The following is a 26,778-nucleotide window of genomic DNA, read 5'->3' on the forward strand; positions in this document are numbered from 1 at the left end:
TGATAGTCCATGGGTAAACCCAGTTCAATGCGTGCCTAAGAAGGGTGGCATGACTGTTATCACAAATGAGAAAAATGAGCTTATTCCTACTAGGACTGTAACAAGATGGTGTGTATGTATTGATTATAGAAAATTAAATGACGCCACCAGAAAAAATCACTTTCCCTTACCTTTTATTGATCAAATGTTGGAAAGATTAGCCGGAAATAGTTACTATTGTTTTCTTGATGGTTTTTCGGATATTTTCAAATTCCAATAGCACCCGAAGACCAAGAGAAAACCACATTCACGTGCCCTTATGGTACTTTTGCTTACAAACACATGCCATTTGGACTTTGCAACGCCCCTTCAACCTTTCAAAGGTGCATGATGGCGATTTTTCACGACATGATAGAAGAATGCATGGAAGTTTTCATGGATGACTTTTCAGTCTTCGGTGATACATTTGAATCATGTTTAGTTAATCTGGAACGAATGCTTATTAGATGCAAACAATCAAATCTAGTTCTTAATTGGGAGAAATGCCATTTCATGGTTAAAGAAGGCATCGTTCTTGGTCATAAAATCTCAAAGGAAGGAATTGAAGTGGATAGAGCTAAAGTAGATGTAATTGCTAAACTTCCACATCCCACCAGTGTTAGAGGAGTTGGGAGTTTTCTAGGGCATGCCGGTTTTTACCGACATTTCATAAAAGATTTTTCTAAAATTGCCACTCCTATGAATAAATTCCTAGAAAAAGATGCTCCATTCATCTTTTCAGATGAATGCATCAAATCTTTTAATATTCTTAAAGAAAAACTCACTAATGCGCCGATCATGATAACTCCAAATTGGAATCTACCGTTTGAACTAATGTGCGATGCAAGTGATTTTGCAATGGGAGCCGTTTTAGGACAAATGATTGAAAAACGATTTCAACCTATATATTATGCTAGTAAGACGTTACAAGGAGCACAAACAAATTATACAACTACTGAAAAAGAACTCCTTGCTATTGTCTTTGCTTTTGACAAATTTCGATCATATCTCGTTCTAGCAAAAACGGTGGTCTATACCGACCATTCTGCTCTTAGATACCTATTTTCAAAACAAGATGCTAAACCAAGATTAATCCGTTGGATCTTACTCTTATAAGAGTTCGATATTGAATTCCGAGATAAAAGAGGAGCAGAAAATCTCGTCGCTGATCATCTTTCTCGTCTTGAAAATCCCGAATTAGAAGTTCTAAATGAATCGGCCATACAAGACAACTTTCCTGATGAATATCTATTGAAGATAGATTATAATGAAATTCCATGGTTTTCAGACTATGCAAACTACTTAGTATGTGGATTCCTTGAAAAAGGATTGTCATACCAAAAATGAAAGAAATTCTTTAGTGATATAAAACACTATTTCTGGGAAGATCCACATTTGTTTAAAAGTTGTCCCGATGGAATAATACGTCGATGTGTATTCGGAGATGAAGCCAATCAAATCTTAAACCATTGTCACACAGGACCAACAGGAGGGCATTATGGGCCTCAACTTACAGCAAGAAAAGTTTATGATGCTGGATTCTATTGGCCTACAATTTACAAAGACGCACACCTTCTTTGCAAATCCTGTGATGCATGTCAAAGGGCCGGAAAAATAAGTCAACGTGATGAAATGCCACAAAATGTCATTCAAGTATGTGAAGTATTTGACATTTGGGGTATTGACTTTATGGGTCCATTTCCAAAATCTTATAATAATCTATACATTCTCGTAGCCATTGATTATGTATCTAAATAGGCAGAAGCACAAGCTCTCCCAAATAACGATGCACGAGTTGTAGTCAACTTTTTAAAACGTCTTTTTGCAAGGTTTGGAACACCGAAAGCTTTAATAAGTGATCGGGGAACTCATTTTTGTAATAATCAACTTGAGAAAGTTCTCAAAAGATATGGAGTAACTCATAAAATCTCCACCGCATATCATCCACAAACAAGTGGACAAGTTGAAAATACCAACCGAGCATTAAAACGTATTCTAAAGAAAACCGTAGGATCAAATCCGAAGGAATGGTCCATAAAATTGGAGGATGCACTCTGGGCTTTTAGAACAGCCTACAAAACTCCAATTGGAACCACACCTTTTAGACTCGTTTATGGAAAAGCATGTCATCTTCCAGTAGAAATTGAACACAAAGCATTTTGGGCTTTGAAGACATGTAATCTTGATTTACATGAAGCCGGACGTCTACGATTAAGTCAACTAAACGAATTAGAAGAATTAAGACATGAAGCATATGAAAATTCCTTAATCTATAAGGAAAGAACGAAGAAATAGCATGATAAAAGAATCAGAAGTTCAAAAGAATTTAAAGAAGGAGACAGAGTTCTTCTTTTCAATTCACGATTCAAGCTATTTCCCGGAAAATTGAAATCAAGATGGTCTGGACCATTCATAGTCAAAAGAGTTTTCTCATACGAAACAGTAGAATTAATAAATTCAAATGGGATTGAATTTAAAGTTAATGGTCACAGAGTTAAACATTACATACATGGTCCAATGGAAGTTGACAATGAAGTTAATCATAATTTCACCACCCAAGAAAACCTTCAAAATGAAAACATAAATATGTTATTAACAACATATGAAAAATCAAAATTGGAATATAGGGAGGAGTCAAATTTGAGTGATGAAGAAGAATTCTTATACAAACCTCCCATTCCAAGAAACGAAGAAAAATGTGAACAAGAAGTTCAAATAGAAGTGAAAGAACCAAGAAAAGAACACCCGAAAAAGGTTTACAAACCAACTCGACTTACTAAAGCTGGAGACCCGGGTGAATTTATCATTTCTTGCTTGCTTAATGATGGTGCTGTATATAATGGACTCACAGATTTAGGAGCAAGTGCAAATATTATGCCTCTTTCCTTATACAAAAGATTAGGCATGGATAAATTAAAACCAACCAAAATAGGTGTTCAATCATTTGACCAAACCATTAAACACCCGGTTGGAATAGCAAATAATTTACTTGTTAACGTGGAAAGTTTGACCTTTGTTGCAAACTTCATAGTGATTAATATGGAGAAAAACCTTGATATTCCTCTAATTCTAGGTCGCCCATTTTTAGCAACCACCGAGGCATTCATTGATGTAAGAGAAGGTAGAATGACACTTAGGGATGGTGATACATCGATCACCTTTGTGAACCGAAAGTTTAGATCTCCACCAACCAAAACTGTTAGACCAATAAAAACGCATAAGTGTGGGGAAGATGAAGAAACACTTAATGATGATCCAATCACAAAGAATGTCGTTGATGATACGAAATTAGATGAACCCATTTTTAACAGTTCAACGAAGAAACTTTATAAACGGATTCACGATGCTAAGATTAAAGGAAACTTTAAGTTATGTAACCGATTAGTATCCAATTTATCGCCAAAAGAAAAGGCGATGTTAGTTGAATTGGTGAAAGTTACGGAGGAAATCAACAAATGGATTGAAGTAAAAGTCAAAGATATACAAGTTTTTGATGATTCAATTGAAAATAATGTTAATCACAATTTCAACTAAGTGTATGGAGGTTTATGTATTTCTGTTAGAGTTAGATTTTCTGTTTTCGTGTAGTTCTCAAAAATGGAACCCGAATAGTCTTTCCCTAGCAGACCCTAAAGAACTAGTCTTCTCCCCCCATTCTGAATTTTTATTTTTTTTAGGTTTTTACGAAATGAAGACTTCCAGTGAACTAAACCATGGTCTAATGCTACACGCTTTGATCACTAAACGTAATAATGACACACTTCCGAGTGAAATAGTATCATTAATCAGAGGTAAATTGGACGGAGTAAGAAAAGAATCTAGATGCGAGGATAATAAGTTACAATTTGGTAAAGGAAAATCAAAATCCGCAGCGAAAAGGAGAGCACGACACCTTGAAAAATGTCACAAATGCGGAAAATGGTCACACGAAGGTAAATGTTCAAATAATCAAACCTATTCAAACACCGAATTTGTTACTTTATGCAGAGATGGACCGTTCATATGTTTAGAAGAAAAAACATTAAATGCTCGAGGTTACGCCTATGTAGCCATAGAAAATCAATTAGTCCGACTATCTTATGAGTAGGCTAGAGCATATCACTAAGAAATCTATTTCACAGGTAAGTCTGTACAGTTTTATTTTTATTTTTATTTTTATTTTTAACCTTTTGATAATAAACGCTAATTTGTTCGCTATAAAGTATTAAATTGGTATTCGATAAAATTAGGTCTTGCGACCAAAATTATTGATATCGTACAAAAATTTATTACATCACTGCGAAATTTAACGTTTATTCTTAAGGTATAAATATCTTTTATCAATCAACCAAAAAATATTTCAAAAATTCGTCATGAGTTAAATTAGGTCATGGAACCGAAATTACTTTACCGAAAAGAGGGGCGTATATTTTTGATAATATTTGATTGATTAAAGCGGGATAAAAGCCAAAAAGATTTTTAATTTTATTTTTACCATGTTTTAAAATTAATATATAAAAATTAAAATAATATTGTAAACTTTTTAAAATTAATATATTTAAAATTGTAAATATTTGAAAAATTGATATTTTTAATGTATAAAAACAAAAATATAATATAAGTTTGGTGTAAATTTAAAAACAAAAATTTACTTTATTTCGCTAAGTTAAAAATATGATTTTTAGAATTCGTCGTAAGTTGAAGACTAGGTCGTTGAGCCGAAATTGCTTTACCCGAGGGAGGGACGAGAACTTTTATTATCATTATTTTTAATCTTATTGAATTAAAGTATGCCAAAAACATTAAAAAACCCAAAAATCTTTACTTTTAAAACCGCGCTATGAATTGACAAATTTTAAAATTTTGTCGAGGGACGGACTAGGACATCGTTCCGAAACGACCTCGTCCTAAATAATAAGGGAAACAAAATTTTAAAATTAATTAATTAGTTGTTTTATAAGTTAAGGTTTTTATAAAAAAAATAAAAAAAAAATACAAACACCGCGACTCGCGGAGTTTGTAATGTGCAAACACCGCAAGTCGCGGAGGACCAAAATTCCAGAAAAAAATATAACGCTGGAACAGATCAGTCCCCAACACAAAACACCCACAAACTGCGAAAAACACCCGAGAAAACACACACAAATCTGCAATTTTTGGCCATTTTTCATCAAATCTTTCACAAAATCATGTTGAGAAGGATGCTATCAAGGAATTACTCAAGAAAAACGGTAAATTTCTACACCTAAACACCATTTAATCCGAAAATTAGTGTTCTTGAGCAAATTTATACCCAATTCGATTTTGATGTTTTTTAGTGTAATTATACTTAAATTGCTTATGTATTGTGCTTGTATAACCTAGATTGATGCTATTTAACATGATTAGAAGCCTTAAACTTCAAATTTTGAGTAATCTAGAGTTTGTGTTCTTGAGCAATTTGGGGCTTTTTGATATAAACAGGTTATGGCCGATTTTTTGTCATGAATTATTGCTAAATTAAGTAGTGTAACATGTTTAGGTAGTTAAATGATCCAAACTTTGAGCCTAAACATGATTTTTGAAAATTAAAGTGGACTTTTCCAAATCTAAAATTCATGAACTTGATTTTTGAGAGATAATGCCATTTGAAACTTGTTTAATTGCTAATAATGATTATTTTGACATGTTATTTGAGTTGAATGCTTATGAACTTGGCAAACATTTTCGTATATGCTTATTTGAAAAAGTGTAGATTTGATAAAAATATGAAAATGAGCATAAGTTTGATATAAATTGAACATGTCATTGTAATTATTTTGATTGATGATTTTGCTGACACTAATGGATATTTGGATGCACAAAAATTGTGTTTGATGTGTTTTGTAGACTGAAAGGGGTGAATCTTCATCCCAAGCTCGCATTGCTCCTCCTGAGAATGCGGAACAACAGGATGCTGATAACTATTACAAACAAGATATACCTCATCTAGTTATGACATTTTCAGATATGCACGTGGAAAATTTGCACCCGAACTTGAGATTAGACAGACGTTGGATAGATTATCCAAAATACCAAAGGGGCTTGCATACTCTTCATTCTAAAGCTGTTGAAGTACCTAGGGTAATAGAATGGGAACCGTTAGAAGCCGTAGAATTGGCCGAGCCAATTAGGGAATTACTTATACAGAGGTATGGTAATTCTACTTTTAACAATTGGGTACGATTATTCAACATGCGTAGACCTGTATATAAAGTATGGTATGAAGAATTATTGTGTAGTATAGAAATAAATGATCGGGTAGCTAGTTTAACCGATCGATCTTTTATTAGATTTTTGTTAGGAGGTTCGATGTGCCACATGTCTCTACTAGACATGGCTCAGGCCTTACGTATATATGCGCCTGAGGAGCTAGCATCTGCTGATTGTCGAGGGTATATATTAAATGTTAGGAGGATAGACGAAAGTTTTGATACGCATGGTGTATGGAGTCAAATGACTAGCCATCACCGATTTAAAGGGGGAAATTACTCTTATTTGGATATAGATAGAGCTGAGTTAAGAGTAATTCACAGGTTTCTAGCGAATTCGATTACACAGCGAGGAAAAAATAAGGAAAAGTTAAATGAGCAAGATTTATTTTACCACATGTGTATTCGAGACCCACAAAGCGCCGTAAGTATACCTTATTGTGTGGGTTATTATTTATCAGCTATGGTTAGGGGATGAGACCGCACAGTATAATAGGAGGTGGTATATTTATTACATTAATTGCTGACTATCTCAATGTGGATATAAGTCGGGGGGATTATTAATCGAAGAACCAAAACCCCACGATACAATTGGTTTAAATGTATATCATGGTGCTAAGGTTTTGAAGAGGCGAAATAACGCCGCAATAGCATATAATGGAAGATATCCACATGTTGAGAGAAATCAACAGCATGTAATGTGGGAGGGGGAAATGAAATGACAGAAATGCAAAGGTTTATAGCTTCACAAGAGTATGAATAGCTAGACATCGAGCATTTGAAGATTGGCAAGTTCATCAAAACCAAATCATAGCTAATTGCCAACATATAGGTAGAAACTATATTCCTACTCCAACACCCGTATTTCCTCCCTGGTCTATAGAGATGCAACCACCGTATCCTACTTATAACCCAGCTGAAGCATTTTATAACACATACGGTTATGCATGGAACCCTTACTGGTATCAGTAACAATCCTAGTTTATTTATTTATTTTATTTTTGTAATGTTACTACATTTAGAACTTATGTTGATATTGTAATAGTTTTTATAATTTTCTAACTTTTATTATTAGATTTTAATAATTTTTGAATGTGGGGTAATATACCAAACTTCAAAAATATGTATATATGTTTGCAGTTTATCTTATGTACACAACAGGGTAAAACAATGCATTTTCAAAGACTGGCATTAAGTTCAGCAAAAGCAACTAATTTTGCCGACAAGATGCAAAATATATGTGATGTAACAACAAGACGGAATGAACAAATGATGTGCACCATTTATCATTCAAAACAAACAAAAATATGTTTGGAAACTTTGGTAAAATTTAATCATTTGTCTACGCTAATCACCCTCAATAATTTAAATTGTTACTGATTTCTTTATGCCATGAGTTATAATATCGAGCTAAAAATTAACCCCTGACACTGTACATGTGTCGGTAATCATTATTATGTACCCCCTTGACGATCGGTCAATGGGTAGAGATGTCGCTCTCAATAGGCCTACTCACAATAATTAAGTTTGTAACATTTAAATTCCTGCAATTAACGATATTATGGCGCGGATTTGCATGTAAAGATACAATCATCAATATAAGTTAACAAAAGTCTCATGAAGTTGCATATCAAATAGTTTAGGTACTTATGTCTAAATTGTAAATCATTTCAAAAGCAAGCATCTGTCTCACCCCAAGATTTATAAAATTCAATAAAATATGTAAAACGGGGCTATGAAGTTCACCTTAGTAGCAAAAGAAGAGTTATTCCACAAATGAAAGAATTGAACGGTAGAATGTGACCGAGATCTCAACCTAGAGATATAACGTATAATCAGATATAAGTATTCTTACTAATATAGTAACTATATTAATAGTGATGGCTTACTAAAAGAGTTTCTATTTTTGAAATGTTACTATTTATGGAAAGTTTCCATTTATAGTAAGTTTCTAATTTTGGAAAGTTCGGGTTAAAAACCTTCACAAAGACGTTGTACAACTTTACTCAAACTTTGTTGCTATCAGGTAAGTCAGGAATGACCAGATATAACCGGGGGCCCATGACTCTAGATCAGAATCTAAGTCATGACATTCGAGATCCACAAGCTTGTCCCATAAAGGCAACCTAGACATCCTTCACTTACGACCGTAAGTAGCGGTGAAGTTCATATGAGTTATACGTTATCTTTTGATTAACCTTCACTTTAAGTTTTCTTATAATATAAGTTGTTATTATATTATATAAGTTATAATATATTTATCTATTAATAATGCATTATCATTATTAATTTATGTTTAAATTATTCTTATAATAAAAGTATTATAAGTTTAATTAGGTAGAAAATTAAATATGTAATTAGATAAATATTTAATTATGTCTTATATTATTATCTACTGATCTTTAGGCAAAAATAATATTATTTGATTAATATATATATATATATATATATATATATATATATATATATATATATATATATATATATATATATATATATATATATCAAAATTATGTATATATTATCTAAATTTACATTTAATTCAAATATACACCAAATAAATATAGATAATATTTTTGTAAACTTATTTTATTATATTAAACTGTAAAAAATTATAATAAAATATGTTCCACACGTTTTTTACATTTAATTAGTATTTATCTTTAATTTAAATCTTGACTTATCCATAAAACGAATTTAATTCCATATAAAATACCAAACCAACCTAAATAATTGGATTTATATTTTTTTACATGTTTCATATACTGTATATATAATATAGAAAAAAATTTAGATCAAACTTTATACTGAAAATATTATTTATTTAGTATTTATTCTTGTATTTATCTCTAATTTAGTTATAAGACAAGCTTAATTACATTAAAACCCTATTTTGACCTAATTATTATTTTTTATAATGCAGGTCTACATATATTATATAAACTTAAAAAAAATTTATATTAATTTTTTTTAGTGTTTTTATATTTATTACGAATTTTACATTGTTTCTATGATTAAACAATACAAAATTCGTAATTAAATGTAAATAATATTTCAAAAATCATAAAAATTATATTCTTATGTTGTAACACTGTTTTAAATATTTTTCAATAAATTATTACTATTCTTGATGTTTAAAATAATTTTTAATCCTATTATTTATATATATATATATATATATATATATATATATATATATATATATATATATATATATATATATATATATATATATATATATATATATATATATATATATATATATATATATATATATATATCGATATGTAAATAAATATAGAATAATTATATAATATGATATGTAATTTAAGATTTCAACTTGAATAATTATTATAATATAATTTGTAAAAATTATTTTTACTAATTTTTAGTGTTTAGATTAATTAAATTTGATTTTCTATACTTATATATATACTGATAACTTTATAAAATAAGAATAAATATTCTACTGATCTAAATTATATATAAAAATTTGTTTTACATTAGAATATAAATAATATGAATTTTCATCAGTTTACATGTATTTATTTTATTCATTTTGATTTATTACAATTTTTATAAACTTTCGGTACACAATATTACTTTTTATAAATTAAACCTTATAAAAATTATCACAAAAATTATTCTTAGGTTAGAATAATATATTTATATTTTTTATGAGTTTGTTATAATTTTTTCATAATTAAATTAGTATTTTACATATTTAAATAAATATATATACCGAAGCATATACATATACTTCTTTTAATTTATAAAAAATACATATACTGATTATAATTTCAAAAAATATTTTTTCCAGATTATGAATACATGTAACAATGATTTAACCTTTAGAATTAATTTTTTTATGTTTTTAAATTAATTTATAAGGATTTAAATATTATAAAGAAGCCGATCGGCAAAATAAAAAAAAGAATTTGAAAGAAAATAATAAAAGAAAAGATGGAGAACTTACAATTTTTATTAGGGTTTAAGAGGCTCTAGAGATTTTATGAAAAAAAAATTATGAGGCTTTAACATGTATTTATAGGATTAAAAATACTTGGAGAGAAAGTAATTACAATTTGAGTACAATTACAATTGTTTTCCTTTTATAAAATTAATTCCTTCTCTTTTTATTTTTTATTTTTATTTTTGGTGGCCGAGTTTTACCATTATTTTTATTTATTAATTATTATTATTTTTTTATATTTTTCGGCCATATTTATATATGTATTTATTTTTTATTATTTATTTATAATTAACCAGTTTTATTAAGTATAAATATATATTCGGTATTTTTTATAACAAAAACATTTATATTATTACTTTTATAATTACTTACTTTTTCAACACAAAACTTTTACATTTTGCATAAATACACACACACACACACACACACACACACACACACACACACACATATATATATATATATATATATATATATTATTTATACATATTAATACATACTTATATATTTATTATAATATTAAAATTAAATATTAGGGTTATGGTTTTGTTCATTGAATACGAGTATTAATTAAGATCATTAATCTTAACCGGATAACACCATAATTCAAAACACAAAACAATCAAGTAAAACCCTAAGGGCAATTTGGTCATTTTGGAAAGGAAAAATGAGGGTTGTTATACATTGACATGAACCTACTGACGTGTTGACTTTGTTTGACCACTTTTACTAATTTTGACTTTTGTTTGACTTTAATTGACTTTTGTTGACTTGCATGAACTAGTTGACTATGTGTTGACTTTTACATTGAAACGAGTCGGTCTGAGTAATAGGACAACTTACTCTAAGAAACCACTATTGTATAATATATAAATATTGACCAACCTAACTACGTATACCTAGGTTGCATTACTCGGCAGTAAACCGTACAAGCTATTTGCTTACTTTTCATTCCGAGCTTTTCAAAGGTGAGTCTATAGTCCCGCTTTTTACATATTTTCTGGGATGAGAATATACACGGGTTACATTTACATTTTACAAATGCTTTTACTTTTGACACGAGTACTATTATACATATTAAATTATTGTTCACAAAGCCCCTAGCTTGAATACTTTAATTACCTTCAAGTAAAAACAATTTAGATGGACGGATCCGTTTGGTTAGACAAACCTTACCCTACCATAACTGTGGTGCATTTACTTTGAACTTTATGTACACTCGAACAAGTATATACGTTTTTATGGGGAAAAGGATAAGTGTAGTGTATACTATACACAGGTCTTTATGCTAGTATTCAAGTGCTCATGGATTATGTACTTTTTGCAACATTTGGGTTGTGCTTATTGAAATCTCGTGGTCAAATGCAAATGAACTATTTTTTTAAATACTGTTTTTCAGCACTGTTTTACATTACTTAAACCTGTAGAGTCACCAACATTATTGTTGACCAGTTTTTGCATTTTTGTTCTCAGGTCCATAAGAGGTACTTGATTCCACTGTTACTTGATGCATTGGTCTGGCTGTGGAGTCAGCATGATTTTAAAGACATTATTTTATTTACTTTCGAATTTAAACTTTTACATTTGTTTAATACTGTTGGCTTGTGGTTACGATCACAATAGTATTACTTATTGGTTATTGATTTATGTTTTAAAATCAACTGTTTTTAATAAAATTAAATGTGAATGCTTTTGAACGTCTCATTTAAAGGGCGCAACTGTTACTGTGGGATCTATGATTAACACGCCGTCAGATGGGAATTTGGCGGGGTGTCATAGTTGGTATCAGAGCTAACGGTTCGTAGGGAACTAGGATTGGCATTAGTGTGTATGATCGCGTCATTAGAACACATTAGTGAGTCTAGACTACGACCTGGACTTAGTCACTACATTATTACTTATTGATTATACTTTGTAACTAATTGATTTTCTTTCTCTAAATGTTTTTGTACTACTGAGATAGATGTCGCATTCATCAGGAAGTTCAAACAATTCAAGTGTGGTATCTGCACCTGCTCTGGCACCCAATAACCCTACACCTGCCCCAATGCCTAACCATCTTGTTAACATTCTTGCTTTGGACCTAATTGATACTAACAGGTACCTGTTTATTCGAGATCATGTGGATACTCTCAGTGACATCATGAGAGTTTACCCACATCCCGAAGTGATCGAGGGGCTACATGAAATAGTGAAGTCTATGAACGAGTACCTGTATGAGATCGAGGCTAGATTTTTCGTGCAAGAAAAGCTTAATGAAGCACAGTCTATAAAGATTGCTGAGCTAGAGGCGGCTCTAGCTAAGACTAAGGATGATGGACCAGCTTTTCACACAAGGCAGAGGAAGAAGTAAAGGAGTCACTTGACTCTGGACTTTCTTCTACTAATTTTCTTCGTTATTCTTTCCAATATTTTTGCATAAGACTTACCGGGTGGTTTAAATCAGGCTATTAGTACTTGACGTTTATTTTGATTGAATTATTACTTTTGGATTACTTTTTGATTATGGTGGATTACTTTATCACTTATGAATAATTATTTACCTTTATATTGTGTTGTGTGGTCTTATATGATATAACTGCGATGTGTGATGATTATAATACTCGATGTTATGTGATAGATAATCGCACGTGTTGTAGGAACACTACTATGCTTATCATTGTTGTCACTACTTAACACTACTACCACTGCTATCATCACTACATAACACTAGTGCCACTACTACCTTTACTACCACTAGTGTCACTACTATCACTACTTACTACTACTAGTGCTACTTAACACTACTTCTCACTACTAAGAAATCTCTTTGTATTATTATTATTTACTAGTCTTCACTACTCGTTGCTAGTATATTTTTATATATAGCGTTGTTTTGACGCTGATCTGGTGTATTTTTCTGTGTTGAACTACTTCGAGAGTTCAACAACATGCGTAACAACAATGATGGCCCAAGTAACAATCGTGAACGTAGTGGACTGAGCAACAACAACAATGACAACAATGGTCGTGGTGGATGTTCTTACAAAACATTTACTAGCTGCAACCCACACTCCTTTAGTGGGACTGGGGGGCCAGTTAGTCTCAATCGATGGTTCGAGAAGTTAGAGTCTGTTTTCCGCATCAGTGGGTGTAATGATGCCGATCGCGTGGGTTTTTGCAACGGGCACACTATCTGACCGTGCGCTCACTTGGTGGAATAACTTTTCACAGTCTATGGGTCATGATCAAGCGTATGCTCTTCCATGAGAAACTTTGAAACAATGAATGATAGAAGAGTACTGTTCTCGCAACGAGATTAAGAAGATGGTGTAGTGACCCGAACTTTTCCATGTTTATATATATTAATTGAGATTGATGTTTACATGATTAAATGTTTCCAACATGTTAAGCAATCAAACTTGTTAAGACTTGATTAATTGAAATAGGTTTCATATAGACAATTGACCACCCAAGTTGACCGGTGATTCACGAACGTTAAAACTTGTAAAAAAACTATATGATGACATATATATGGTTATATATATAGTTAACATGATATTATGATAAGTAAACATATCATTAATTATATTAACAATGAACTACATATGTAAAAACAAGACTACTAACTTAATGATTTTGAAACGAGACATATATGTAACGTTTATCGTTGTAACGACATTTAATGTATATATATCATATTAAGAGATATTCGTATATCATAATATCATGATAATATAATAATTTAAAATCTCTTTTGTTATTATAAACATTGGGTTAACAACATTTAACAAGATCGTTAACCTAAAGGTTTCAAAACAACACTTACATGTAACGACTAACGATGAGTTAACGACTCAGTTAAAATGTATATACATGTAGTGTTTTAATATGTATTTATACACTTTTGAAAGACTTCAATACACTTATCAAAATACTTCTACTTAACAAAAATGCTTACAATTACATTCTCGTTCAGTTTCATCAACAATTCTACTCGTATGCACCCGTATTCGTACTCGTACAATACACAGCTTTTAGATGTATGTACTATTGGTATATACACTCCAATGATCAGCTCTTAGCAGCCCATGTGAGTCACCTAACACATGTGGGAACCATCATTTGGCAACTAGCATGAAATATCTCATAAAATTACAAAAATATGAGTAATCATTCATGACTTATTTACATGAAAACAAAATTACATATCCTTTATATCTAATCCATACACCAACGACCAAAAACACCTACAAACACTTTCATTCATCAATTTTCTTCATCTAATTGATCTCTCTCAAGTTCTATCTTCAAGTTCTAAGTGTTCTTCATAAATTTCAAAAGTTCTAGTTTCATAAAATCAAGAATACTTTCAAGATTGCTAGCTCACTTCCAATCTTGTAAGGTGATCATCCAACCTCAAGAAATCTTTGTTTCTTACAGTAGGTTATCATTCTAATACAAGGTAATAATCATATTCAAACTTTGGTTCAATTTCTATAACTATAACAATCTTATTTCAAGTGATGATCTTACTTGAACTTGTTTTCGTGTCATGATTTTGCTTCAAGAACTTTGAGCCATCCAAGGATCCATTGAAGCTAGATCCATTTTTCTCTTTTCCAGTAGGTTCATCCAAGGAACTTAAGGTAGTAATGATGTTCATAACATCATTCGATTCATACATATAAAGCTATCTTATTCGAAGGTTTAAACTTGTAATCACTAGAACATAGTTTAGTTAATTCTAAACTTGTTCGCAAACAAAAGTTAATCCTTCTAACTTGACTTTTAAAATCAACTAAACACATGTTCTATATCTATATGATATGCTAACTTAATGATTTAAAACCTGGAAACACGAAAAACACCGTAAAACCGGATTTACGCCGTCGTAGTAACACCGCGGGCTGTTTTGGGTTAGTTAATTAAAAACTATGATAAACTTTGATTTAAAAGTTGTTATTCTGAGAAAATGATTTTTATTATGAACATGAAACTATATCCAAAAATTATGGTTAAACTCAAAGTGGAAGTATGTTTTCTAAAATGGTCATCTAGACGTCGTTCTTTCGACTGAAATGACTACCTTTACAAAAACGACTTGTAACTTATTTTTCCAACTATAAACCTATACTTTTTCTGTTTAGATTCATAAAATAGAGTTCAATATGAAACCATAGCAATTTGATTCACTCAAAACGGATTTAAAATGAAGAAGTTATGGGTAAAACAAGATTGGATAATTTTTCTCATTTTAGCTACGTGAAAATTGGTAACAAATCTATTCCAACCATAACTTAATCAACTTGTATTGTATATTATGTAATCTTGAGATACCATAGACACGTATACAATGTTTCGACCTATCATGTCGACACATCTATATATATTTCGGAACAACCATAGACACTCTATATGTGAATGTTGGAGTTAGCTATACAGGGTTGAGGTTGATTCCAAAATATATATAGTTTGAGTTGTGATCAATACTGAGATACGTATACACTGGGTCGTGGATTGATTCAAGATAATATTTATCGATTTATTTCTGTACATCTAACTGTGGACAACTAGTTGTAGGTTACTAACGAGGACAGCTGACTTAATAAACTTAAAACATCAAAATATATTAAAAGTGTTGTAAATATATTTTGAACATACTTTGATATATATGTATATATTGTTATAGGTTCGTGAATCAACCAGTGGCCAAGTCTTACTTCCCGACGAAGTAAAAATCTGTGAAAGTGAGTTATAGTCCCACTTTTAAAATCTAATATTTTTGGGATGAGAATACATGCAGGTTTTATAAATGATTTACAAAATAGACACAAGTACGTGAAACTACATTCTATGGTTGAATTATCGAAATCGAATATGCCCCTTTTTATTAAGTCTGGTAATCTAAGAATTAGGGAACAGACACCCTAATTGACGCGAATCCTAAAGATAGATCTATTGGGCCTAACAAACCCCATCCAAAGTACCGGATGCTTTAGTACTTCGAAATTTATATCATATCCGAAGGGTGTCCCGGAATGATGGGGATATTCTTATATATGCATCTTGTTAATGTCGGTTACCAGGTGTTCACCATATGAATGATTTTTATCTCTATGTATGGGATGTGTATTGAAATATGAAATCTTGTGGTCTATTATTATGATTTGATATATATAGGTTAAACCTATAACTCACCAACATTTTTGTTGACGTTTTAAGCATGTTTATTCTCAGGTGATTATTAAGAGCTTCCGCTGTCGCATACTTAAATAAGGACGAGATTTGGAGTCCATGCTTGTATGATATTGTGTAAAAACTGCATTCAAGAAACTTATTTTGTTGTAACATATTTGTATTGTAAACCATTATGTAATGGTCATGTGTAAACAGGATATTTTAGATTATCATTATTTGATAATCTACTTAAAGCTTTTTAAACCTTTATTGATGAAATAAAGGTTATGGTTTGTTTTAAAATGAATGCAGTCTTTGAAAAACGTCTCATATAGAGGTCAAAACCTCGCAACGAAATCAATTAATATGGAACGTTTTTAATCAATAAGAACGGGACATTTCAGTTGGTATCAGAGCGTTGGTCTTAGAGAACCAGAAAATTTGCATTAGTGTGTCTTATCGAGTTTGTTAGGATGCATTAGTGAGTCTGGACTTCGACCGTGTTTTCTTTAAAAATGATTGCTTAACATTTTTGTTGGAAACTATATATTTTTAACATATGAATATTATGTGATATATTAATCTCTTAACGTGTTTGATATTATGTGATAGATGTCTACCTCTAGAACAAGTCCCATTGACTCACTTAATAATAATGAAGAGTCAAATGTAAATTGGAATGATTTGTGGACTGATTCACAAGTTCCCGAAGAGGAACCGGAAGAAGAGTCGGAACCGGAAGAAGAATCGGAACCGGAAGAAGAATCGGAACCGGATGAAGAAATAGAACCGGTGGGGGAAATAATAAAACGGTTAAGTAAAAGAAAATCCTCAACCAACCGACCAAAGTTAATTATGGTCAATGGTGTTTCCGCCAAGGAAGCAAAATATTGGGAGGATTACAAATTCTCCGATGAATCGGATTCCGACGAGAATTCCGATGATGTTATAGAAATTACCCCAACTGAATTTAAAAAGGCAAAAGAAAATAATAAGGGAAAGGGCATAAAAATAGAGAAATCTAATTCCAACCCCGATGAACTTTATATGTATCGTCAACCCCCGAAGTCCTTAAGTTGTAACAATGACCCGGGAACCTCTAAACCACCAGGTTTTTCTAAACCAATGTGGACAACGACGGCTCGTATTAGGGGAACATCATATATCCCTAGAAACTTGGCAAAACGAACCAAAACCGAAGAAGAAGAAACGAGCGAGTCGGAATAAGATAGTTGTATTCGTGTGGTGTAATATATGGAATATAGTGTTCTTATGCTTTATGATATATGTAAAAATTGCTTGTATTAATAAGTATTTTTTTATGAATCTAACTCTTGTCTATTTTACAGTTTAAAAACACAAAATGGATAGACAACCCAATATTTTAAGAGACCTACCCGGAGACATGATTGATGAAATCTTGTCTAGAGTCGGCCAGAATTCTTCGGCACAACTATTTAAGGCGAGATCAGTTTGTAAGACATTCGAAGAACGTTCCAAGAATGTCTTGGTTTATAAGAGACTTTCGTTTGAAAGATGGGGGATATCACATTGGGAAACCCATAAGTTACGATGTGTTTACTTTGACGCATATATTGCGGGGAACCCAAATGCTATTTTACGCAACGGGTTAAGAAATTATTTTGACTCAATATATCCGAATATTGGACTTCGTGATTTAGAAAAAGCGGCTAACATGCAACATAAAGAAGCATGTTATGCTTACGGATTAGTAATGTTCGCTTCTCACCAAAGTGAGAACAAGAACATCGGGCTACAACTATTAAACAAAACGTTTCCACAAGTGACGGAGTCGGTAATTGGGGTAAGAAATGAGGTTTTTAGATTATTACGGGACTGTTGGACATTACGTAACCCTCGTCCCTTTGATGACGTTACAACACGCTGTCTTATCAACGGCCATAATGGTTATGTTGCACAAGACCAAGGATGGGAAGTAGTCCTAGTAAAACCAGAATGCATGACTTGTTTCTGGACGTATGAATTACGTGTCTTTATTGCCTTTGCTGAACGACTTGTGTACTAGCTAGAATTGTCTTCACAACTATCTTGTATCAAAGTTATTGTGTGCTATATTTCATGCTTTATGTAAAATAAGCGGTATTGTAAGTTTGTAAAATATTGTATAAAAGTTTGAACGCGAAATATTATTATAATCAGTTTTTCATATAGAATTGTAGTAGTTGAATTGTATATTAGCTACTAAGTATGAACTTAACGGGTAGGTACTACCCGAATTTAAACTTATAAAACGCTAATATGAAGAAAAAGCTTTTATAAATGAGTTCATATTATGCTACGAAATACTATTAACTACTCTTAATATTCTGTATGATTAACTTGTTCCATTTAACTATTTTGAAGGAAATGGCACCGACTACTCGACACACCGTGAATATGAATGAAGAGGAATTCCGTACTTTTCTAGCTTCAAACATAGCCGCAGTACAGGCTGCGCTACATACCAACAATAACCTTGGATCTAGCAGTACAGGAAATCGTGTAGGATGCACCTACAAAGAATTCACTGCCTGCAAACCTTTGGAATTTGATGGAACCGAAGGACCGATCGGATTGAAACGGTGGACCGAGAAGGTTGAATCGGTGTTTGCCATAAGTAAGTGTACTGAAGAGGACAAAGTGAAGTACGCTACGCATACCTTCACAGGTTCTGCGTTAACATGGTGGAATACCTATCTAGTGCAAGTGGGACAAGATGATGCGTACGCACTACCGTGGTCAGCATTCAAGCACTTGATGAACGAGAAGTACCGTCCCAGAACCGAGGTCAATAAGCTCAAGACAGAACTTAGAGGGTTACGAACCCAAGGATTTGATATTACCACATACGAAAGACGATTCACAGAATTGTGCCTATTGTGTCCGGGAGCATTCGAAGATGAGGAAGAGAAGATTGACGCGTTTGTGAAAGGATTACCAGAAAGAATCCAAGAAGATATAAGTTCACACGAGCCCGCCTCCATACAACAGGCATGTAGAATGGCTCACAAACTCGTGAACCAAATTGAAGAAAGAATTAAAGAACAGACTGCTGAAGAGGCCAATGTGAAGCAAGTCAAAAGAAAGTGGGAGGAAAACGGTGATAAGAATCACCAATACAACAACAACAACAATTACAACAATAATCGCAACAATTATCCCAACAATCGCAACATCACTCGCAACTACAACAAACGGCCCAATAACAACAACAACAACATCAACTACAACAATCATCCCAACAACAATAATAACCGCAACAACAACAACAACAATCAGAAGCAGCTATGCCAAAGGTGTGAAAAGAATCACTCGGGGTTCTGCACCAAATTTTGCAACAAGTGTAAAAGAAATGGTCATAGCGCGGCGAAGTGTGAGGTCTACGGACCAGGGGTTAATAGAACGAAAGGAACAAATGGTGTCGGAACGAGTAATGGCGGAGCAAGTAGTGTCGGAGCAAGTTATGCCAATGTAGTTTGTTATAAATGTGGAAAACCAGGCCACATTATTAGAAATTGCCCGAACCAGGAGAACACGAATGGACAAGGCCGTGGAAGAGTTTTCAATATTAATGCGGCAGAGGCACAGGAAGACCCGGAGCTTGTTACGGGTACGTTTCTTATTGACAATAAATCTGCTTACGTTTTATTTGATTCGGGTGCGGATAGAAGCTATATGAGTAGAGATTTTTGTGCTAAATTAAGTTGTCCATTGACGCCTTTGGATAGTAAATTTTTACTCGAATTAGCAAATGGTAAATTAATTTCAGCAGATAATATATGTCGGAATCGAGAAATTAAACTGGTTAGCGAAACATTTAAGATTGATTTGATACCAGTAGAGTTAGGGAGTTTTGATGTGATAATCGGTATGGACTGGTTGAAAGAAGTGAAAGCGGAGATCGTTTGTTACAAAAATGCAATTCGCATTATACGAGAAAAAGGAAAACCCTTAATGGTGTACGGAGAAAAGGGCAACACGAAGCTACATCTTATTAGTAATTTGAAGGCACAAAAACTAATAAGAAAAGGTTGCTATGCTGTTCTAGCACACGTCGAGAAAGTACAAACTGAAGAAAAGAGCATCAATGATGTTCCCATTGCAAAAGAATTTCCCGATGTATTTCCGAAAGAATTACCAGGATTACCCCCACATCGATCCGTTGAATTTCAAATAGATCTTGTACCAGGAGCTGCACCAATAGCTCGTGCTCCTTACAGACTCGCACCCAGCGAGATGAAAGAACTGCAAAGCCAATTACAAGAACTTTTAGAGCGTGGTTTCATTCGACCAAGCACATCACCGTGGGGAGCTCCTGTTTTGTTTGTCAAGAAGAAAGATGGTACATTCAGGTTGTGTATCGACTACCGAGAGTTGAACAAACTTACCATCAAGAACCGCTACCCATTACCGAGAATCGACGACTTATTTGATCAACTACAAGGCTCGTCTGTTTATTCAAAGATTGACTTACGTTCCGGGTATCATCAAATGCGGGTGAAAGAAGATGATATTCCAAAGACTGCTTTCAGAACACGTTACGGTCATTACGAGTTTATGGTCATGCCGTTTGGTTTAACTAATGCACCAGCTGTGTTCATGGACCTTATGAACCGAGTGTGTGGACCATACCTTGACAAGTTTGTCATTGTTTTCATTGATGACATACTTATTTACTCAAAGAATGACCAAGAACACGGTGAACATTTGAGAAAGGTGTTAGAAGTATTGAGGAAGGAAGAATTGTACGCTAAGTTTTCAAAGTGTGCATTTTGGTTGGAAGAAGTTCAATTCCTCGGTCACATAGTGAACAAAGAAGGTATTAAGGTGGATCCGGCAAAGATAGAAACTGTTGAAAAGTGGGAAACCCCGAAAACTCCGAAACACATACGCCAGTTTTTAGGACTAGCTGGTTACTACAGAAGGTTCATCCAAGACTTTTCCAGAATAGCAAAACCCTTGACTGCATTAACGCATAAAGGGAAGAAATTTGAATGGAATGATGAACAAGAGAAAGCGTTTCAGTTATTGAAGAAAAAGCTAACTACGGCACCTATATTGTCATTGCCTGAAGGGAATGATGATTTTGTGATTTATTGTGACGCATCAAAGCAAGGTCTCGGTTGTGTATTAATGCAACGAACGAAGGTGATTGCTTATGCGTCTAGACAATTGAAGATTCACGAACAAAATTATACGACGCATGATTTGGAATTAGGCGCGGTTGTTTTTGCATTAAAGACTTGGAGGCACTACTTATATGGGGTCAAAAGTATTATATATACCGACCACAAAAGTCTTCAACACATATTTAATCAGAAACAACTGAATATGAGGCAGCGTAGGTGGATTGAATTATTGAATGATTACGATTTTGAGATTCGTTACCACCCGGGGAAGGCAAATGTGGTAGCCGATGCCTTGAGCAGGAAGGATAGAGAACCCATTCGAGTAAAATCTATGAATATAATGATTCATAATAACATTACTACTCAAATAAAGGAGGCGCAACAAGGAGTTTTAAAAGAGGGAAATTTAAAGGATGAAATACCCAAAGGATCGGAGAAGCATCTTAATATTCGGGAAGACGGAACCCGGTATAGGGCTGAAAGGATTTGGGTACCAAAATTTGGAGATATGAGAGAAATGGTACTTAGAGAAGCTCATAAAACCAGATACTCAATACATCCTGGAACGGGGAAGATGTACAAGGATCTCAAGAAACATTTTTGGTGGCCGGGTATGAAAGCCGATGTTGCTAAATACGTAGGAGAATGTTTGACGTGTTCTAAGGTCAAAGCTGAGCATCAAAAACCATCAGGTCTACTTCAACAACCCGAAATCCCGGAATGGAAATGGGAAAACATTACCATGGATTTCATCACTAAATTGCCAAGGACTGCAAGTGGTTTTGATACTATTTGGGTAATAGTTGATCGTCTCACCAAATCAGTACACTTCCTACCAATAAGAGAAGATGACAAGATGGAGAAGTTAGCACGACTGTATTTGAAGGAAGTCGTCTCCAGACATGGAATACCAATCTCTATTATCTCTGATAGGGATGGCAGATTTATTTCAAGATTCTGGCAGACATTACAGCAAGCATTAGGAACTCGTCTAGACATGAGTACTGCCTATCATCCACAAACTGATGGGCAGAGCGAAAGGACGATACAAACGCTTGAAGACATGCTACGAGCATGTGTTATTGATTTCGGAAACAGTTGGGATCGACATCTACCGTTAGCAGAATTTTCCTACAACAACAGCTACCATTCAAGCATTGAGATGGCGCCGTTTGAAGCACTTTATGGTAGAAAGTGCAGGTCTCCGATTTGTTGGAGTGAGGTGGGGGATAGACAGATTACGGGTCCGGAGATTATACAAGAAACTACCGAGAAGATCATCCAAATTCAACAACGGTTGAAAACCGCCCAAAGTCGACAAAAGAGCTACGCTGACATTAAAAGAAAAGATATAGAATTTGAAATTGGAGAGATGGTCATGCTTAAAGTTTCACCTTGGAAAGGCGTTGTTCGATTTGGTAAACGAGGGAAATTAAATCCAAGGTATATTGGACCATTCAAGATTATTGATCGTGTCGGACCAGTAGCTTACCGACTTGAGTTACCTCAACAACTCGCGGCTGTACATAACACTTTCCACGTCTCGAATTTGAAGAAATGTTTTGCTAAAGAAGATCTCACAATTCCGTTAGATGAAATCCAAATCAACGAAAAACTCCAATTCATCGAAGAACCCGTCGAAATAATGGATCGTGAGGTTAAAAGACTTAAGCAAAACAAGATACCAATTGTTAAGGTTCGATGGAATGCTCGTAGAGGACCCGAGTTCACCTGGGAGCGTGAAGATCAGATGAAGAAGAAATACCCGCATCTATTTCCAGAAGATTCGTCAACACCTTCAACAGCTTAAAATTTCGGGACGAAATTTATTTAACGGGTAGGTACTGTAGTGACCCGAACTTTTCCATGTTTATATATATTAATTGAGATTGATGTTTACATGATTAAATGTTTCCAACATGTTAAGCAATCAAACTTGTTAAGACTTGATTAATTGAAATAGGTTTCATATAGACAATTGACCACCCAAGTTGACCGGTGATTCACGAACGTTAAAACTTGTAAAAAAACTATATGATGACATATATATGGTTATATATATAGTTAACATGATATTATGATAAGTAAACATATCATTAATTATATTAACAATGAACTACATATGTAAAAACAAGACTACTAACTTAATGATTTTGAAACGAGACATATATGTAACGTTTATCGTTGTAACGACATTTAATGTATATATATCATATTAAGAGATATTCGTACATCATAATATCATGATAATATAATAATTTAAAATCTCTTTTGTTATTATAAACATTGGGTTAACAACATTTAACAAGATCGTTAACCTAAAGGTTTCAAAACAACACTTACATGTAACGACTAACGATGAGTTAACGACTCAGTTAAAATGTATATACATGTAGTGTTTTAATATGTATTTATACACTTTTGAAAGACTTCAATACACTTATCAAAATACTTCTACTTAACAAAAATGCTTACAATTACATTCTCGTTCAGTTTCATCAACAATTCTACTCGTATGCACCCGTATTCGTACTCGTACAATACACAGCTTTTAGATGTATGTACTATTGGTATATACACTCCAATGATCAGCTCTTAGCAGCCCATGTGAGTCACCTAACACATGTGGGAACCATCATTTGGCAACTAGCATGAAATATCTCATAAAATTACAAAAATATGAGTAATCATTCATGACTTATTTACATGAAAACAAAATTACATATCCTTTATATCTAATCCATACACCAACGACCAAAAACACCTACAAACACTTTCATTCATCAATTTTCTTCATCTAATTGATCTCTCTCAAGTTCTATCTTCAAGTTCTAAGTGTTCTTCATAAATTTCAAAAGTTCTAGTTTCATAAAATCAAGAATACTTTCAAGATTGCTAGCTCACTTCCAATCTTGTAAGGTGATCATCCAACCTCAAGAAATCTTTGTTTCTTACAGTAGGTTATCATTCTAATACAAGGTAATAATCATATTCAAACTTTGGTTCAATTTCTATAACTATAACAATCTTATTTCAAGTGATGATCTTACTTGAACTTGTTTTCGTGTCATGATTTTGCTTCAAGAACTTTGAGCCATCCAAGGATCCATTGAAGCTAGATCCATTTTTCTCTTTTCCAGTAGGTTCATCCAAGGAACTTAAGGTAGTAATGATGTTCATAACATCATTCGATTCATACATATAAAGCTATCTTATTCGAAGGTTTAAACTTGTAATCACTAGAACATAGTTTAGTTAATTCTAAACTTGTTCGCAAACAAAAGTTAATCCTTCTAACTTGACTTTTAAAATCAACTAAACACATGTTCTATATCTATATGATATGCTAACTTAATGATTTAAAACCTGGAAACACGAAAAACACCGTAAAACCGGATTTACGCCGTCGTAGTAACACCGCGGGCTGTTTTGGGTTAGTTAATTAAAAACTATGATAAACTTTGATTTAAAAGTTGTTATTCTGAGAAAATGATTTTTATTATGAACATGAAACTATATCCAAAAATTATGGTTAAACTCAAAGTGGAAGTATGTTTTCTAAAATGGTCATCTAGACGTCGTTCTTTCGACTGAAATGACTACCTTTACAAAAACGACTTGTAACTTATTTTTCCGACTATAAACCTATACTTTTTCTGTTTAGATTCATAAAATAGAGTTCAATATGAAACCATAGCAATTTGATTCACTCAAAACGGATTTAAAATGAAGAAGTTATGGGTAAAACAAGATTGGATAATTTTTCTCATTTTAGCTACGTGAAAATTGGTAACAAATCTATTCCAACCATAACTTAATCAACTTGTATTGTATATTATGTAATCTTGAGATACCATAGACACGTATACAATGTTTCGACCTATCATGTCGACACATCTATATATATTTCGGAACAACCATAGACACTCTATATGTGAATGTTGGAGTTAGCTATACAGGGTTGAGGTTGATTCCAAAATATATATAGTTTGAGTTGTGATCAATACTGAGATACGTATACACTGGGTCGTGGATTGATTCAAGATAATATTTATCGATTTATTTCTGTACATCTAACTGTGGACAACTAGTTGTAGGTTACTAACGAGGACAGCTGACTTAATAAACTTAAAACATCAAAATATATTAAAAGTGTTGTAAATATATTTTGAACATACTTTGATATATATGTATATATTGTTATAGGTTCGTGAATCAACCAGTGGCCAAGTCTTACTTCCCGACGAAGTAAAAATCTGTGAAAGTGAGTTATAGTCCCACTTTTAAAATCTAATATTTTTGGGATGAGAATACATGCAGGTTTTATAAATGATTTACAAAATAGACACAAGTACGTGAAACTACATTCTATGGTTGAATTATCGAAATCGAATATGCCCCTTTTTATTAAGTCTGGTAATCTAAGAATTAGGGAACAGACACCCTAATTGACGCGAATCCTAAAGATAGATCTATTGGGCCTAACAAACCCCATCCAAAGTACCGGATGCTTTAGTACTTCGAAATTTATATCATATCCGAAGGGTGTCCCGGAATGATGGGGATATTCTTATATATGCATCTTGTTAATGTCGGTTACCAGGTGTTCACCATATGAATGATTTTTATCTCTATGTATGGGATGTGTATTGAAATATGAAATCTTGTGGTCTATTATTATGATTTGATATATATAGGTTAAACCTATAACTCACCAACATTTTTGTTGACGTTTTAAGCATGTTTATTCTCAGGTGATTATTAAGAGCTTCCGCTGTCGCATACTTAAATAAGGACGAGATTTGGAGTCCATGCTTGTATGATATTGTGTAAAAACTGCATTCAAGAAACTTATTTTGTTGTAACATATTTGTATTGTAAACCATTATGTAATGGTCATGTGTAAACAGGATATTTTAGATTATCATTATTTGATAATCTACTTAAAGCTTTTTAAACCTTTATTGATGAAATAAAGGTTATGGTTTGTTTTAAAATGAATGCAGTCTTTGAAAAACGTCTCATATAGAGGTCAAAACCTCGCAACGAAATCAATTAATATGGAACGTTTTTAATCAATAAGAACGGGACATTTCAGATGGAATGTGAGTTCTATGGGCTGAAGTTAGTTGGCACTGATCTCACTGATTATAACAAAAGGTTCTTCAAGTTGGCTTTAATGTATCCAGAGATGGTCACTCATAAGACTCGTAAGATTGAACATTACATTGAGGTTTAAATGAGAACATTCAAGGTGGAGTTACTACTT

The sequence above is a fragment of the Rutidosis leptorrhynchoides genome, chromosome 2 (assembly GCF_046630445.1).
Source record: "Rutidosis leptorrhynchoides isolate AG116_Rl617_1_P2 chromosome 2, CSIRO_AGI_Rlap_v1, whole genome shotgun sequence".
NCBI lineage: Eukaryota > Viridiplantae > Streptophyta > Magnoliopsida > Asterales > Asteraceae > Rutidosis > Rutidosis leptorrhynchoides.